General features: G+C 35.0%; 1 protein-coding gene and 1 non-coding gene across 4 annotated transcripts in view; one reads left to right on the top strand and one right to left on the bottom strand.

Moving 5' to 3' along the window:
* Positions 1 to 17,880, top strand: part of LOC148946777 (uncharacterized) — a 196,655-nt gene that overhangs the window by 100,012 nt on the left and 78,763 nt on the right. The gene's annotated exons all lie outside the window — the stretch shown is intronic.
* Positions 9,784 to 9,995, bottom strand: LOC148946778 (small nucleolar RNA U3). The gene has a single exon (XR_016142487.1). It is a non-coding gene; the product is annotated as a small nucleolar RNA U3 (small nucleolar RNA).

Below are 17,880 nucleotides of genomic sequence, written 5' to 3'. Positions count from 1 at the left end.
AAAACATACATTTTTATGGTTCTGGATTAAAGTTTGTGAATATTGACACATCTTTTTTTGGTTAAAAATATCTAAAGCTTGTATGACAACCTACTTGCCAAGGTATTTTCAGTAATACTTAAATGTGTGTTTATGTATCTCAGTCTCTCAATTTTTTTTTTTTTCAAGAGTCAACATGCTTTCTGTGGCCCTTTCCGTTCCAGCAAATTGAAGTTTGTGAATTATGTTTATTTGTATCAATTCCTAACGCGAATCATTATTTTTTTTTCTAACGATAAGCAAATAAGTGTCACTTGGATGCTCATTTGACGGATATTTAACATAGATTTACCCCCGCTTATGGTTGATGGTCATCCCCTATTCGGAAACTCAATAAATCTACGTCGAAACTCAAGTATGACAACTGTGGTTCTTTTTAAAAAAAAAAAGTCTGAAAATATATATAGCTATGTCCCACCCAACATAACATCGGCCTTGGTCTAACAAAATACGGGCCCAAGATCAAAACAGATTCTCCCCCTAAAAAGCAATAAAATTGGGGGAAAATGCACTAAAATACTGCATTTTTTGGGCAAAGAAAATTAAAACTTTTATTTGTTAAAACCTTAAATTCACCATGAAAACGTCTTCTGTCTCGTCCGCCATAGAAAAAGTGCACTGGGGCACCCTTAACTTCTGGTGAAGATTCTCAAGGTGAAAGTATTATTAATAAACACATGAAGAAAGATTCACGCTTCTTTTCAAATGTGAATTCTTTTATAATCCTGGCAAAAAGCATTCAGTCTTGATTTGTTAGTTTTTAAGCTTTGGCCTGTATTTTCGATATTTCAAAATTCCATTTTGACAATACTCTGTTGTTAAGGAATATTTTCTATGCCAATAGATTTTCATATTTGGCATTCCTATTTGTAAAAACTACGAAGACAGTAAATGGAAAATCATAATAAATTTAATATGTAACTAATAGAAAAACTTTTCCTTTGGCACCATTAATTTTTTTTTCAAGACTGGGGTGGGGGGGGAGCTCCCGATGGGAGGCTGAGGTTTGAAAAACGTTTTTCTATGTGACCGAAAAATGTTATATTTTCACGAATGTCACAAGATTAAGCTTTGAATATTTTTCGTATCCTAAGGGTATGGGTGCTGAAGTCCCTCTCTTGAAACTGTCCAATTAGATCGTGTAATTGGAAGAATCTGCTGACGTAAATTTGTTTATTTGCTTATCCTTTGATTTTATGGAATTACACACTTTAAAACTAGAGCTGGGGAACAGGAAAAGTGGAGTAAGACAGTTTTTAAGCTATAGAAATAAGGAGCAACACCAATGCAAATGTGCGTGCCTGCTATAGTGACATAATTAGATAAGGGGAGAGACACTTTAAACACTTTACTTTTTCGTGTTTTTATTAGATTTGCCTAACTCCTGGAATATTGCTTTCCCTTTGGAATAAGTTCATGTATATCTATACATATGCTTGCTGTTTTCAACAAACATATATTTCAACAAATTATATATTGATATGTTTTAATTTTCAAATACTGATTTTGACGCCGGTTGTAAAAAAAGTTAAAAAAAATATAGCCGTTGCCGTTTGAATTCTGATTAGTAATTTGCATATAATTATAATATTAATCATAATTCTGGAAAATAAACCTAACTCGTCACACTGACCAACTATTTCTCATTTAGGAGGAAAATGGAGATGGGGTTTCAAAAGAAAAATAAAATGCTCCGGAATAACTCCGAAATACTTGCTGCTCCCCAATCTCGGTTAAAAAACAGTTCAAGTAAAGTAGTATAAAAAAGAAGAAATGAGTAAGAGTCAAAAGTAGAAAGCCTCAATAATTATATCCGTAGTAAAATTTGCGCAACTTACAAAACAAATCTGATGCTCTTCTACTGGAAATCATTGCAAAATAATTTGCAGCCTATTGCGAAATACATCTCCATAGGCTGCTACTAAATTAGCTCATGAATAATTTTTGTGCGTGAGAGTGCATGGTGTTTGTCCTAAGTTCGAAATTAAATAAAAAAAACAAGTTTTTTAAACTGAAAGTAAGGAGCGACATTAAAACTTAAAACGAACAGAAATTATTCCGTATATGAAAGGGGCTGTCCCTTCCTCCACGCTTTGCTCTTTACGCTAAAGTTTTTTTTTATTGTTTAAAAAAATACATTTATGAGAAATAGTCAAACTTTAGCGTAAAGAGCAAGGCGTTGAGGACGGGACAGCCCCTTTCATATACGGAATAATTTCTGTTCGTTTTAAGTTTTAATGTCGCTCCTTACTTTTAGTTAAAAAAACTTGTTTTTTTTATTTAATTTCTGTTCGTTTCTAAGTTAAGGAAGCTTTTATTTTGTCTCGCCGTAATTGAGTATATCAACAAAATTTGTACAAAAATAATACTTTTCTTTTGCTCAATGTATCTTTTTTAGTTTGATTTTTACGTAGTTTAAAAATTAACTTACGTAACGAACTTCTATATTCGTATATTTTTCTTCTAGCAAAAAATACAAAGTTGCAGATTTTTGTAGATATGAGCTTGAAACCTATGTAATAGGGTTTTCTGATACTCTGAACCTGATGGTGTGATTTTCATTAAAATTCTTTCACTTGTAGGGAATGTTTCCCCCCTCTTAAAAAAATGAGGTAAATTTTCTCAGGCTCGTAGTCTTTGATGAGTAATACTAAACTTAATAAAATTTATATATTTAGAATCAGCATTATATACCCATTCTTTTGATACATTTATTGACATAAAAATTCCGTTTTTAAAAGTTTCGATTACTATTGAGCCGTATCGCTTTTTTTTATTGTTTTTTTTTTAGGTATATGTTATTACGTATATGATGGGGTTCTCCCCTTAGTCAATACCACGCTCTTTACGTTAAAAGTTAAAAAAAAAATTAATTCACAAACCCCAGAATAACAAAGGCCGTTTAATTAGAATAGATAGATCTTTTGAAAGAACTAAAAAAAACTGTAGCGTAAAGAGCGAGGTCTTGACTGGGGGGACACCCCCCTCATATACGTTATAATTTCTGTTCGTTTTAAGTTCTAATGTTGCTTCTTACTTTCAGTTGAAAAAACTTGTTTTTTTTTAAATTTAATTTCCGATCGTTTTTTAAATAATGCTTGGAAATCCGGCGCCCCCTTCAAAGAAATATCCCTTACCCCAAAGAAACATCCTCCATGGAAAGATTCTCCCGAGTAACCCCCTCCTCCAGCCCCCTCCCATCCAGAAAAAAACCTTCCTGAAAATGTCTGTATACTTCCCAATAACCAATAAATAATGCTGGCAAGTCCGGCGCCCCTTCATGGCAATTTTCATTCCCCCATGAAAACTTCCTTCATGGACAGATCCTCCAACATAACCTCCGACCCACCCCTTCCCCACTACCAGAAAAAAACCCTACTGAAAACGTCTGTATACTTCCCAATAACCAATAACTATATGTTAACATTGGGTAAAGTTAATAACTTTTAGCCCTCCCCCCGAGGACTTCGGGGGATGAAGTCATCTTAAAAGACATAGTTATCGTATTTTCGACCATGCTGAACAAAATGGCTATCTCAAAATTTTGATCGGGTGACTTTGGAAAAAACATGAGCGTGGGAGGGGGTCTAGTTGCCCTCCATTTTTTTTTGTCACTTAAAAAGGGCACTAGAACTTTTATATTTCCATTCGAATGAGCCATCCTACGATATTCTAGGATCACTGGGTCGATACGATCACCTCTTAAAAAAAAAACAAAAAAAAAACGCATCCGTGATCTTTCTTCCGGCAAAAAATACATAATTCCACAATTATACATATGAAGGCTTGAAACATGTACAGGAGGGTTCTCTGATATGGTGACTCTGAAGGTGTGATTTTCATTAAGGTTCTATAGCTTTTAGGGGGTGTTTCCCCCTTTTTTTGAAAATCACTCAAATTTTCTCAGGCGCGTAACTTTCGATGGATAGCACTAAACTTGCTGAAAATTATATATTTGAAATCAGCATTGAAATCTAATTGTTTTGATATATCTGTTGTATCTATTATCCGTTTTCTAGAGTTTCGGTTACCATTGACCCGGGTCGCTCCTTACTTACAGTTTGTTACCACGAACTGTTTGACTAAAAGAAAGAAGCCTATTGGCATGGACAAAAACAGATCAACCATTAGAGGATGGGATATCGAGGATTTGTAGAGGGAGAGGGCGAAAAACTGCCCCGGCCACGATTTTCTCGGAAGGAGAAAGGAGGCTCCTCTAAACAAAATTTGGGGGAGGGGGGCTTATTTGTACATCCAGGGGGAGGGGGCTTCCCTGAGATTTATTGGAAGGACGTTTCCTGGGAAAAGTGGAAAATGCTTTGCTAAAATGTAGTTCGCTCAAGCCCCTCTCTCCATTAATGGTCCAGCCTGTAGGATCTGTTAAGGTGATCCTCATCCCCAGTCCCTTTTTTGTACAGGTATGCCTACATTACATACATCACAAAGATTTTTGCAATAAATTGGCTGCCAAAGTTGTGAATGTTTTACAATGAAATTTAAAGCGAGAAAAAAAAAATGGATAATAGTGCCCCAGATTCTTTGTGGGAAATTAAGCTTAGTGAAGGTATGGAAGCTGAATGTCTGAAAAATGATCATATGAGTAAGTTTTTACTTCCAATTCCGTGGCTTGTTTGATGCTTTTTGCATAATTAAATCCAATTAGCCAAGAATCTTAGGCAAATTGATAGAAATTAGAGAAAATTGGATCTTTGGTGCCTTGTTTACGAGTCGGAGAGGAATTTAAAAATTATTAGCTTCGCAGAATAGCGTTACCAGGGCGAATAAAAAAACAGGATTGCGGGACGAAGTGAAAATAAAAGATTATAAACTTATTAACAATTTTTCTACTAAACGCTAGATGAGTCCTCAAAACCGTAAGCAGTGTTTACCACCCGGCGAGGAAAAATCACTAGTATTTAGTGATTTTTTGGGTTGATTTAGTGATTTTATTCAAGAATCCAGTGATTTATGTTTCAATTTAGTGATTTTTGTTTTGTTTTTGACAATTTAAAAATCACTAGGAATATTGATTAAACACTAGGGTTGGCAACCCTGACCGTAAGTAAAAGGTGTATTATTTGAAAATCGTGGGAAAATAGGAATGTTCCGGGGGGATACCCACCCTTGGCGCGTAATTCTATATGCATGCCGACATAGTTATCTTGAATCTCGCAGATGTCCCAGATTTTTATTGTTGAAGTCTACTGTGTTTTTAACGGTGTCTTCCTGTGATTGGGGGGTTCTTTACCGTTCTTAGGGGGAGAGCCAGTGTCGCCGTAGCTCTCGTTGGATGTTAATGGCTTGTTGGATTCCTCTCAAATCCCCCTCCCTCCTATCACATGGGTTTAAACTTTTGTGCCCGTGATTTCAAAAATGATGAGAAGTATGATCAGAAATTGTCGAACTGTCAAGGATGGTTAACAATACGCAAGAGGTAAGCTTAATCCCGCCACTAAAACAAAATTAAAGTTGATTTCCGCTTTACTTAAAACGTCTCGTAACCATTCAGTTAAGGATGTACTGTACATGTTTGTGCTCCGAGAATTCCATAGAAATTTGGCAGTATGAAATAAATATTATGTGTAAAAAATTTGTAATTTGAAAGCCAGTAAAGAATTAAAATCGTTTGAATGAATTCGGTTCTTCTTTAGCTTTATGTTTAAATTCAGCTACCCGTATGTTCTTTACTTGTATGAAGCGAAGATATATGTAAATATTTTAATATTTAGTTGAGTTGATCAGGTTAGAGTTAAAAATAGTTTTTGTTTTTACTGAAGTGATAAAAAGATCGTGGTAAAATCGCCGAAATCATTTTGCATTTAAAATGTAGGATTAACAACTGAATCATCGCGGGTGTTCAGACAACTGAAATCTTTTATCTCCGCGCACATAAATTATTCATTGAATAATTTAAATTTTCTGTTGTTGTTCCTAAAATATTAAGGCTGGTGTTGATTACGCAGTTATTTAGGCTAATTATATTACCTTTTATTTATAACCTTGGCTTTATTTAGAACCGTTTTAAGTACGTTCCTCTTAAATATAAGTGCCTAAAGATTTTGTTTCCGCCAACGACTCTGAATTTGTCCAGATTCGCAGAAAAAAAAAAAAAATCGTTTCGCACGAAGGAAGTTCCGCCTAGTATCGTTCCAGCTTGAGGTTGAATTTTCTGCACTGCAAAGGGAAATAATTTGTTTCTTTTAGACCTTAAAGATCGACGACTGTATTTCCGGACAAAATCCGTAAATTAATAGTAAGGCTGTCAGTAATATGTTTTATGTGTGGTCTTTCAAGTATGGGTAAATTTTTAGTTTTTTCGATTATTTCGCTAGATAAAAGATGAACATACCATTTGATGCTAGCGTAGCAAATTCCATTTTGAGCACTTAAAGGGACCCGTAAAAGTGCACATATTCCCTTATTTTTTGGCTGGTCCAATTTAGATAAAACCATACCGTTGAATTCTAAATACAATGCTAAGTTGATCGAACAAACTTCGCACTTTTAGATCTTGTAATATTCTGCCATTTTACTAGGCGTTTTTTTGTTAATTAAATAAAAGAGACAAGTTTTTTCAACTGAAAGTAAGGAGGAACATAAAAACTTAAAACGAACAAAAATTATTACGTATATCAATACCTCGCTCTTTACGCTAAAGTTCGAATGTTGTTCCAATTCTTTAAGAATGACCCCTGAATCACAAAGGCCGTTTAATTAGAATAGATAGCTCATTTGAAAGTACTAAAAAAAAATTAGCGTAAAGAGCGAGGTATTGACGGGGGGGGGGGCGAGCCCCTTCATATACATAATAATTTCTGTTCGTTATAAGTTTTAATGTTGCTCCTTACTTTCAGTTAAAAAAACTTATTTTTTTTATTTAATTTCTGATCGTTTTTTAAATAATGCTGGGAAATCCGGTGCCCCCTTCATAGAAATGTCCCTTCCCTCATGAAACATCCTCCATGGAAAGATCCTCCCACGTAATCCCCTCCCCGACCCACCCCCCACCAGAAAATATCCCTCCTGTAGACGTCGGTATACTTCCCAATAACCAATACCATATGTAAATATTGGGTGAAGTTCATAACTTACAGTCCTTTTCCCGGGGACTGTGGGGGATTAAGTCTTCCTCAAAGACACAGTTATTAGATTTTTCGACTATGCTGAACAAAATGGATATCTCAAAATTTTGATCGAGTGGCTTTGGGGAAAAAATGAGCGTGGGAGGGGGACTAGTTGCCATCCAATTTGTTGGTCACTTAAAAAGGGCACTAGAACTTTGAATTTCAGTTTGAATGAGCCCTCTTGAGATATTCTAGGACCACTGGATCGATACGATCACCCCTGGGAAAAACAAACAAAAAGAAAAACAAATACACGCATCCGTGATCTTTCTTCTGGCAAAAAAAAAAACAAAAATCCACATTTTTGCAGATACCTCTACAATAGGCTTTTCTAATACGCTGTATCTGATGGTGTGATTTTCATTAAGATTCTATCACTTTTATGGGGTGTTTCCCCTTTCTTCGAAAATAAGACAAATTTTCTCAGGCTCGTAACTTTTGACGGGTAAGACTAAACTTGACGAAACTTATATATTTCAAATCAATATAAAAATCCGATTCTTTTGATGTATCTATTGGTATCAAGATTCCGTTTTTTAGAGTTTCGGTTACTATTGAACCGGGTCGCTCCCTACTTACAGTTCGTTACCACGAACTGTTTGACAACTTTGTCCGTTTGCTATCGCAATTCTACCGCAGAATTTTGCGCTCTGAAACTTAGGAAATCAGTCAATAAATTAGCGGAATTGATAAAAAAGTTTATCGGATTCGATAGTAATAAAGCCATACATGTGGAATATATGACTGTGAAGTAGCATTGGGTTTGGAATCGAATGTTAAGATTTTAACCTATTTCTACAAGCAAAAATAAGGAACATGTTTTCACTTTAAGGTTCTTTTAGGGGCTGAAAAAAAGGAATTGGTTAGGGTACTGACTAGTATATTTGTAATGAAGATAAAAAGGCACGACATCAGTTTGTGTGTTCATCTTCTGCCTAACCTAAGTGAAAGAAACAAAAATTTAATACCTAAGTATTTGTCAAGGTCGTGTTATATTTAGTTAGTAAATAAAGATCAAAGACCCGACATGGACATATCAAGGGAACAGCCAAAATAATTTCACACACTAAGGACCTCTCAGGTATTGCTGTGTCAGTTCCTATAGGAAATTTCAAATAAAAAAGAAATGTTATGTTGGTCTGTACGAAATTTAGTCCCATTCTAGGAATCTTCAAATATAAGTTATGGGTATTTACACTGAAAAGGCGATTTATGTTGGTCCAAAATTTCCCTTTGGCACTTTAGTCTAGAAATTGACTTAAGGGATATAAAGTTTTAGCTTAAAGTAGTTGCGCAAGGCCTCAGGCTAACCAACCCTTCTCCCACGGCTCTTTTTCAGCCATAGACATTCGATCACAATTTTGAGCCATGAATCAACTTAATTTGAAGTTCCGATAACTATGCCTTTGTTATGAAATGACTCCCCATAGTTCTTGCAGAAATGGCTGTATGTTTCGCAATTTGCCCATTTTCATTATAGAAAAATTGTTTGAGATTAAACAAAAATTGATTTTTATATTTATCAAAAAAAAAAAATGGAATGTCAACAGCTGAAAATCGTTGGAATTGAATATTTAAGGTCTTATTGTAATTCTCTAATCATTATTGCATTTTTAACTTGCTGAGAAACAAAACTATTGGATTTACAAATTTGAATTGTCAATTTGTTGAAGAACAAACATGTTTAATTTCCAGATCTTGCGCAAGGCCTCAGGCTAACCAGCCCCTCTCCCACGGCTCTTTTTCAGCCATAGACATTCGATCACAATTTTGAGCCATGAATCAACATAATTCGAAGGTCCAATAACTATGCCTTTGTTATGAAATGACTCCCCATAGTTCCTGGAGAAATGGCTGTATGTTTCGCAATTTGCCCATTTTCATTATAGAAAAATTGTTTGAGATCAAACAAAAATTGATTTTTATATTTATCAACAAAAAATTGGAATGTCAACAGCTGAAAATCGTTGGAATTGAATATTTAAGGCCTTATTGTAATTCTCTAATCATTATTGAATTTCCAACTTGCTGAGAAACAAAAATATTGGATTTACAAATTTGAATTGTCAATTTGTTGAAGAACAAACATGTTTAATTTCCAGATCTTGCGCAAGGCCTCAGGCCATCCAGCCCCTCTCCCACGGCTCTTTTTCAGCCATAGACATTCGATCACAATTTTGAGCCATGTTTCGCAATTTGCCCATTTTCATTATAGAAAAATTGTTTGAGATTAAACAAAAATTGATTTTTATATTTATCAACAAAAAATTGGAATGTTAACCGCTGAAAATCGTTGGAATTGAATATTTAAGGTCTTATTGGAATTCTCTAATCATTATTGAATTTCCAACTTGCTGAGAAACAAAAATATTGGATTTACAAATTTGAATTGTCAATTGTTGAAGAACAAACATGTTTAATTTCCAGATCTTTATTGGATCCCCAATTTGTTAAAATAAATGGGTTGGATTTCTATAAGATTACTGAATTACCTGTAAAATCAACAAATTTGGTGATGAATCACTAACGGTGGCAACCCTGATTAACATACAGTGGATTTAAGCCATGTGTTATATCCATGTCAATCAAAGATATCGCCACAGGGATTAACACTTCCAAAACCGCTTGGACTACATCCATCTTATCCCAACTGGCTATAATAGCTGCCAGGAGAATGGTGCTCAATAACCAAGTTCCAACATAAGCCAGAATTGGTCCTTCTCCGCTCAGAGATAGACGTTTCCACTCATCATCATGGTTTGTGGAAGCGTCGGTTTCACAGCGAAAACTAAGCAATCATACTATGCAAATGATCATGTGAAGTATGATCTTAAATATGCTTATTTCCCGTCTTGTGTTTATCTAGAAAAGGCCCAAAAAGATTGTTTCTCTTTTGTTAATACACTGTAACTATTCCATGAGCAGTACGAGATTTAAAAAATCCTATTCCGAATTATTAATCATAAGCTAATAATGTTTGTACATAAATATCTTTGCACGTTTTGTAGACAAGTATATTCGTTATATTTCCTTTTTTTATATTATCTTTTTTTAACTCAAAGACAATGATCTTCCGCTTTTTTCTGCTTATAATTCCAATATTTGGTTTGAATTTCTGTTGAACATATCACTTTAAATGGCATCATAGTCAAATTTAATATGATATTCAAGAAATTTCAAAGTACTATTGAGATCCAAAACATTTTGATTAATAAAACATATTTGCGTTGAGAATTACATATTTTTTTTTTACTCAAAAAGTATATAAATCTTGGTAATTTCAACGATGTGTTGGACTTCAAACACTTATCACAGTTTCAACGAAAAAATTGGATTTTTTTTTTATGCTTTAAATTTCAGCAAAAATTTTGGTGTGAAATCTTTTTTTTTTTTTGTTTACTATGTTCTCATACAGTTTTTGTTATTGGGAAATATACAAAATCTTTCGGTGGGTAATTTTTTGCGGGGGTGCTTTCCAAAGGGAGGATAAGTGTCGTTCACCTTCAAACACTTATCACAGTTTCAACGAAAAAATGGGATTTTTTTTAATGGTTTAAATTTCAGCAAAAAGTTTGGTGTTAAATCTTTTTTTTTTTTTTTTTACTATGTTCTCATACAGTATTTGTTATTGGGAAATATACAAAATCTTTCGGAGGGTAATTTTTTGCGGGGGTGCTTTCCAAAGGGAGGATATTTCGTGGGAAGAAAAGTGTCGGGGATAACTTTCCAGGTGAAATTTTATCCGGGGGGCCGGATTTCCTGGCATGATTCAGAAAACGGTTAGAAATTAAATTAAAAAAAACAAGTTTTTTCAACTAAAAGTAAGGAGTAGCATTAAAACTTTAAATGAGCAGAAATTATTCACCATTTTAGAGGTGCTACCCCTTCCTAAAACCCTTGCTCTTTACGCTAAAGTTCGAATTGTTATCACAAGTCTTTAAGAAAGATTGCTCGAACACACGGGCCGTTGAATTTGAACGAGAAGTATTTTGAAGAACTTCAAGGCTTTAGCGTAAAGAGGGAGGGTTGAGGAAGGGCCCCCCTTCATGTAAGGAATAGTTTATGTTCGTTTTAAGTTTTAATGTTGCTCCTTACTTTCAATTGAAAAGACTTTTGTTTTTTTATTTAATTGTTGCTCGAAGGGCAATTTTCATCTTAACTGAATCGATGTATAAAAGTGTTTTCGAACGAAGGGCGCATTACTTCACACGACTGAATTATGTAATCAACCCACCTTTTTTATTTTCTGTGGACGCGTAGATGTTTTTTTTTATCTTTGGTCTGCATAAACCACATTTTAAACACGTGGATGATATCGTTATATAAAAGCCATTGACTTAATGTTCCTATTATGATGGCTTCCAGTAAAATATACTGAACGATTTTAATTTTGTATGTGCACATCCTTATATCTTAAGAAATAAACGTTCGCATTACTAAGGAACAATAGAAAAATAAGCCTTTTATAGGACAGTTCAAGAAAACTTGGTTTCATAAATTGAACTTTTTAAGAAAAACCAAAAAAAGTCACGTGCCCTTTGAATAATGATATAAACTGAAATAAACTATGCACATAGACGTCGTAAAATCAGATCACAGAAGAAGAGATTAAAAGGATGCTACGTGGAAACGAAGCACAGTTGTATAGTATTTTAATATACCAATATAATTATAGGTAAACTTTGTTTCGTTTTATAAATTTTAATTAATATATCTTAATTATACTCAGAAAAACAACATAAATAATTGTTTATTTTACTTTCCAGTATTGTTGTGCTAACAATATGCTACATATTTTACTGACATTTTACCTTATGAGATTACAAAAGGGCAGGCTTGGGAAGTCATGGGTGCCCATAAGCTGAATTTTTTTTTTGGAGGGGGGGGGAGGCATATCTGATCTAATCGGCTTTTCCAATTCTGTATAATAGAAATCTCGAAACAAAAATACATGACAGCGTCATTCAGCCACAGGGGGGGGGGCTGGAGCCCCCCCCTCCTCCCTGCCTGCCCTCCTTGTGGGCACCCATGTTTGGAACATACCTTTATTTTGGCCCTTGGAGTTGGGGGATTGGATAGATTCCTTCCAATACAAGCTCCTGGAAATCTCCAGGAATATAGAAGAATGTAGGCCTCTAAATGTACCCTCTTTTCAAATGTCGGTGTTTCAATCAATACTTGTATCAGAACAGGCATGTACATGGTAATCTGTCGGAGGAAGGGCAACGCTTTCAAACAACAACAAACAAAATATTCACGAGCGAATTTTCGTCGTATTTTGGTCAAGTATTATATGAAGTAGACTTACCATTTAATTAAAATAATTTTACCGTTCTGAATATATATTTATTTTTTTATAGAACAAAAAAAATATTTCTAGCACTATTACTAAATGTGTCTCTTTGATTGAACTGGGTGGAATCTTTGTCAGGGTAATAAAATATGGACCAACCTAACCATGTTCAACATAATCATGTACAATAAATCTCAAAGATGCATCTATAAAGGAGCAAAGAAACAGTTGTCAACATGTTTTGATTTACGAAATGAAATTGCAAAGAGTGCAAAAATAATATATTATTTGCGGACATTCCATCTATATATGATAACACCTTGTTTTTTAAGAAGAAGAAAAAAATATGCAAAAAATTAAAAAAGAAATGTCAAGGTGTTACTTTCTCAGCTGATCTGCGAACTAGTCGCTTTTGTTAAACCAGATTTTCAAGATAGTGTTCATTTCATTTAAACTGGTTTGGCAGCTTGTTAGATGTGTATCTATCATGTAATAATTTTTCCAAATTTAGCTTCCATTGTGCTTCAAGAAGCTGTACTGATTTAACCCTAGAAGGGTAAGCTTTCGTAAATTTTACGACGCAAAAACACTTTTTCGCGGTTGCCATGGAAACGGATGCATTGCGCGAACCGACCTCCCCGATATGCTAATATTATGACTAGCCAGTTCTTGTGCCGTCACCGAGGTTTTATTATCTGAACCGGTTGGGGAGATATTAAGGGTGAGTAGTAAAATTTACGAAAGCTTACCATCTACGTAACTTTTTCTCCTATTTCAGGAAAAGGGATTTTTTGACCAAAACTTGGTAATTAGTAGGCTTCTTCGGACAGTGAGGTTAGATCAGTTTTTTAACATTGTTGACAAGCTTCGTAGCAAATTTCCTGAGGAAATAGCACATGAAAATGCTGAATTTGGCTATTTTCTGATTTAACAAATGAGCAGCAAAAATTTTTCACACTGACAAATAGAAATGTCACGACTGACAACTGGTTTTTAATCGATTCTGTTTGCAGCAGAACTACTGAAATAACTATATTTACTGGCTACAGTTGGTGCAATAGAAGAACACGAGAATGACCGTCCAAACGAGCTGCTTGTAAGACAAGGGATAATCCGAGGAACCTCTATATTCTGTTTTGATTGGGAACTTGATCTAGTGTCCTATCTTGCTAAGCCACCAAAAATGGTCTTGCTTTTGTCAACTTACCATGAGGGTACCAGTATCACGTATCCAAGCAAGAAGCCTGAGATCATTGAGTACTACAATAACACCAAAGGCGGTGTAGACACATTTGACCAAATGTGTAGTTCAATGTCAGCGGCTCGGAAGACGAACAGGTGGCCCATGTGCATGTTTTATTGGTTTATCAATAACGTGTGTATCAACAGCGATATCATACGCTCCCTCAATAGCTCCAAATCTAGTGGAACATCACTATCGTAAAAGGATTTCAAAAATTTTCTATCCAAAGAGTTGACCCAGCCAGAAACGACCACTCGCTTAGGAGCCCCCACTTTGCAGCACTTGATCAGACTCGATATCAGTCAAACAATGGAGGTGACAGGTGAAATACATTCAGGAACGTCTGTGGAAGGGAGAAGAACGACCTGCAGCCTCTGCCCAGCGCGCATTCGCCGAATGACTACCAATTTTTGCAACCACTGCAAAAAGCCGTTCTGCGGTGAACACCGTGCGAAGCCATACATACCATGCGACTCCAAGAAATGAAAGCAACCTTTTGTGCTGTGTAAAACATTATCTGAAGATCTGTTTTTGATAATTCCCACTTACTTTTAAAATATATTTAAGTGATGAGTTTTAAAAGTCAATGTTTCTGCAAGTAGTAATTTTTACGAAAGCTTACCATCTACGTAACTTTTTGGGAAGCTTACCTTTCTAGGGTTAAGGTTCCTTCACATTGAAAACGTAAGACTTTACGTTACGTTTAGTCCTAAGGTTGTTACGTTTCATCTTACGGGTCTTACGTTTATGTTCCTTCACATCGAAAGTCTTCCCTTCACACTGCAACGTGAATTTTTAGCGCTACCCATGCAAAAAAGTGGTTTCCCTTGTTGTGTAAGGAAGGGGGCTGTGATTTCCTTTTTCTAGGTTTTTGACCATACTAACTCCATCCGTATACTTTTCATTTTGATCTGAAGCCATTTTAGAGGGGCTTCAGGCTTTTTTTTAACCTCTTGAAGTGAACACTGGCAAAGGGAAAGGACACTGCATGGCAGTTTCCAAATTTCTCTAAATCTGTTTTTTTTTTTTTCTTTAGTTTCAGTTTCATGGCAGGCATGTCTTCTTACACATTTTTAATGGATCTATGTCAAAAAGCGTCTCTTCATTGTTTTTCACCATATTCCATAGAATTAAGATAAATAATTATAGCTATTAGATTTTTTTTCAAAGAAATCTAAAACCAGTTACTAAATTTAAAAAAAAAGACATAGAAATTTCAAAATTATTTTCTTATTTCTGGTTTTTACTCTGGTAATAATGTTATTATTGTTAATAATTCATATTACTGGACTACTTATTTTTTGTTAGACTTAATAGACATTTTTTTCATATAATTTAATGTTTAACTTAAAGATATAAAAAAATCTTTATTAATTTCTTCTATAAAACTAAAAATACACTGAATGATAGTAGAGATGCCTTATTGAGTCCGAACAGTACCACGTGGTTTATGGTTTTCTCAGTGAGAATGAAAAAACAGGAATTTTCTCACTTGAAAAAACATGAATTTTGTCACATTTATGGTTGTTTTCATGGATGGTTATATGTGTTGTTCGATTTATTTGATGTTTTTCTCGGATGTCAACATCAAATTATGGATGTTTTATGGTTTTTGTCAGTGAGAATTTGAAAAACATGAACATTGTCACATTTATGGATGTCAACAGCAATTCATGTCTGTTTTATGGTTTTCTCAGTGAGAATGAAAAAACAGGAATTTTGTCACATTTATGGATGTCAACAGCAATTCATGTCTGTTTCATGGATGGTTATGTGTGTTGTTCGATTTATTTGATATTTTTCATGTCTGTTTTATGGATGATCCAGAAATAGTATTTGATGTTGTTGTTCAAGCCAAATGTTATGACTTTCCCGGAAACAGTTAGATCACGTGTTTCCTTCTCAGCCAATCAGCGAGTCGGATACATCCTCCTTCTCAGCCAATCAGAGGGCTGGTTACATATGATTTCCCCGTTACATAACAATTCGCCCTTGAGATTTCGTATATAACGGGCATGCAATGTGATTAAATTATCAGAAAGTATTGTGACACAATGGATAGAACACATGAAATTATTGATGAATTAGAAGCCTTGGCAGCCACAATTAGCAATGTAAGTTCTGTTTTCATTTTTTATTTTCAAAATAAAACTGTTTTCCGTGGTCACCCTCTACTATATTCGGGTAGACCCCCCCCCCCCTATACAAACGTCCCTATATGATGTTTATACTCGATAAAAAGTGTAAATACGTTCTTTTTTCTTTACGTAAACCCCATCCTTCCTTCCCCCTCTGTTTACGACCTTAATTCAGCAAAAAGAAATAATTTTCTTTCGTTAAATTTATGCAATTTTAAGTGTCTATATCCTAGCTAAAAGCGACAATTGACTTCCGTCACTGTTGTTATTAACCGAACCTGGTTTTGACACAAGACTCCAGTGCGTGGTTAAAATTAGCAGTCACCCTTTCCGGCTTACAAACGCGGTCAAGTCAAAGGAACTATTCTTCTGTCAAATTAAAACACTAATTAAGCGCAGGCATATACAATCTCTTTTTGGAGAACCGGTGAAATCTCGTTATTTTCAAATTAAGATCTAACAATATATTTAGGACATTGGCGAAAGGGGGGGAGGGGGCCATGCCTCAATTCTATCGCCATCATTGTAAGGTGAAAACATACTGTTTCTTCGCGTGAAAAGTAAGGGGGTGAGTTTAAGAAAAAGATACATTGCTTTATTATGCGTAAATTGAATAGCATTTTTACCATATCTTTCGGTGGAGGGAGGGGGTATTTTCCCATGTCTTTTCTCAGGGATATTTTCCGTGGGGGTTATTTTCCGTGGGATGTTTTTTCTGGGTGTGTGATAAATACCAGCTATCGTAAAAGGATATTGAAAGATAAAAAATACCATTAATACTTTAAATGCATCAAACAAGGCGTGCACAATGCAGATTAAAACCAGAAAAGAACAGAAACGCCTAAAAATAAGAAATTAGGCCGATTTATATAGGCAGGCTTTTGAAGGGCTCAGTGAGCCGTAATTCTCAGATTCAAAAAAGGATGCAATTAGTATATTTCACGAAATTTTTTTACGTTGTGCTTTCTTAGTGATAAATGCCTTTTCTAGACAAAATTACATGGATGATGATACTAACTTTCTTTCTGTAAAAAGAGGGGAAATTATTTAGATACTAATTTTTTCTCTTCTTTTTAAGGCCAATTGTGAAGAATGCGTGCCCCCTACTTCCAAGAAAGCGAGGGTTAATAATGCGGGCCATGCGAAGGCTACTGTCCGGCAATATGGTAGCTGGCCGAAGCCTCCAAAACAAGTGCAATCATCTGTACAAGAATGTAACGCCGCCGGCCCATCCACCTTCCATCATACAGTGCATGGGCCTTCAAGAGCTGCCTCACCTATGCAAGGTCAGGAAGTGGCCCTCCAGCATGCACTACCTGGTCCTTCGGGTGCCCAAGTGCAGCCGGGATATGCAAATGTAAGCATTTTTTCCCACCTTTCTATTTCTTCCAATTTTTAGTCCTTTTCAATCCCAATATAAACTTATCTCTGTGAGATATTAACCCCATATTACATATCTAAATGTAATTTTTTGCAAAGAAACCACTCTTTTCTAATCTTTGCTATCTCTTCGCCGCTATCTCATAATAATATTTTTAGCTAATTTTCTAGTTTACTGTTTGAGAACCTTTTTATCACAAAATGCTATTTTTGCTAGAATAATATAGTTTTAAGTGACCTAGAATTAAACCTTTTAGTTCATCACAGTAAAATTATGTCAGATATATTAAAGGACATTGCCCCCCCCCCTTTTAAATCAGGTCACTGTTATCGCATACATTCAGCAGTCTGCTGAATCGGCTCGGAGTGAAGCCGAAAAGGGATACTATATCCCGGACATAATTTCCTCATAGAAAACTGCCTTTGCTTTATAAACTGCCTTTTTATTTAAACACAATTTTCTATGAGGAGGCTATAAATTAAAGACCACGGTTTTTCAAAAGCTTATTAGTTTATACCCATTTCTTCCATCTTTTCGCTTTTCGCTTTTTTTTTCAACACTGTAAAATTAAAATTTCATAGATTTTAAAAGATGTTTTTCCCCCAATCAATTTGTGTTGGCCAGAGATTATAGCATTGCAATCTCTTACATAAAGGCGTAAT

Source organism: Artemia sp. Qi Xiang Cuo, chromosome 11 (assembly GCF_049724085.1).
Source record: "Artemia sp. Qi Xiang Cuo chromosome 11, ASM4972408v1, whole genome shotgun sequence".
NCBI classification, from domain to species: domain Eukaryota; kingdom Metazoa; phylum Arthropoda; class Branchiopoda; order Anostraca; family Artemiidae; genus Artemia; species Artemia sp. Qi Xiang Cuo.
Note: the sequence above shows the minus strand (reverse complement) of the source record. Positions and strands in the feature narration are given on the sequence as shown.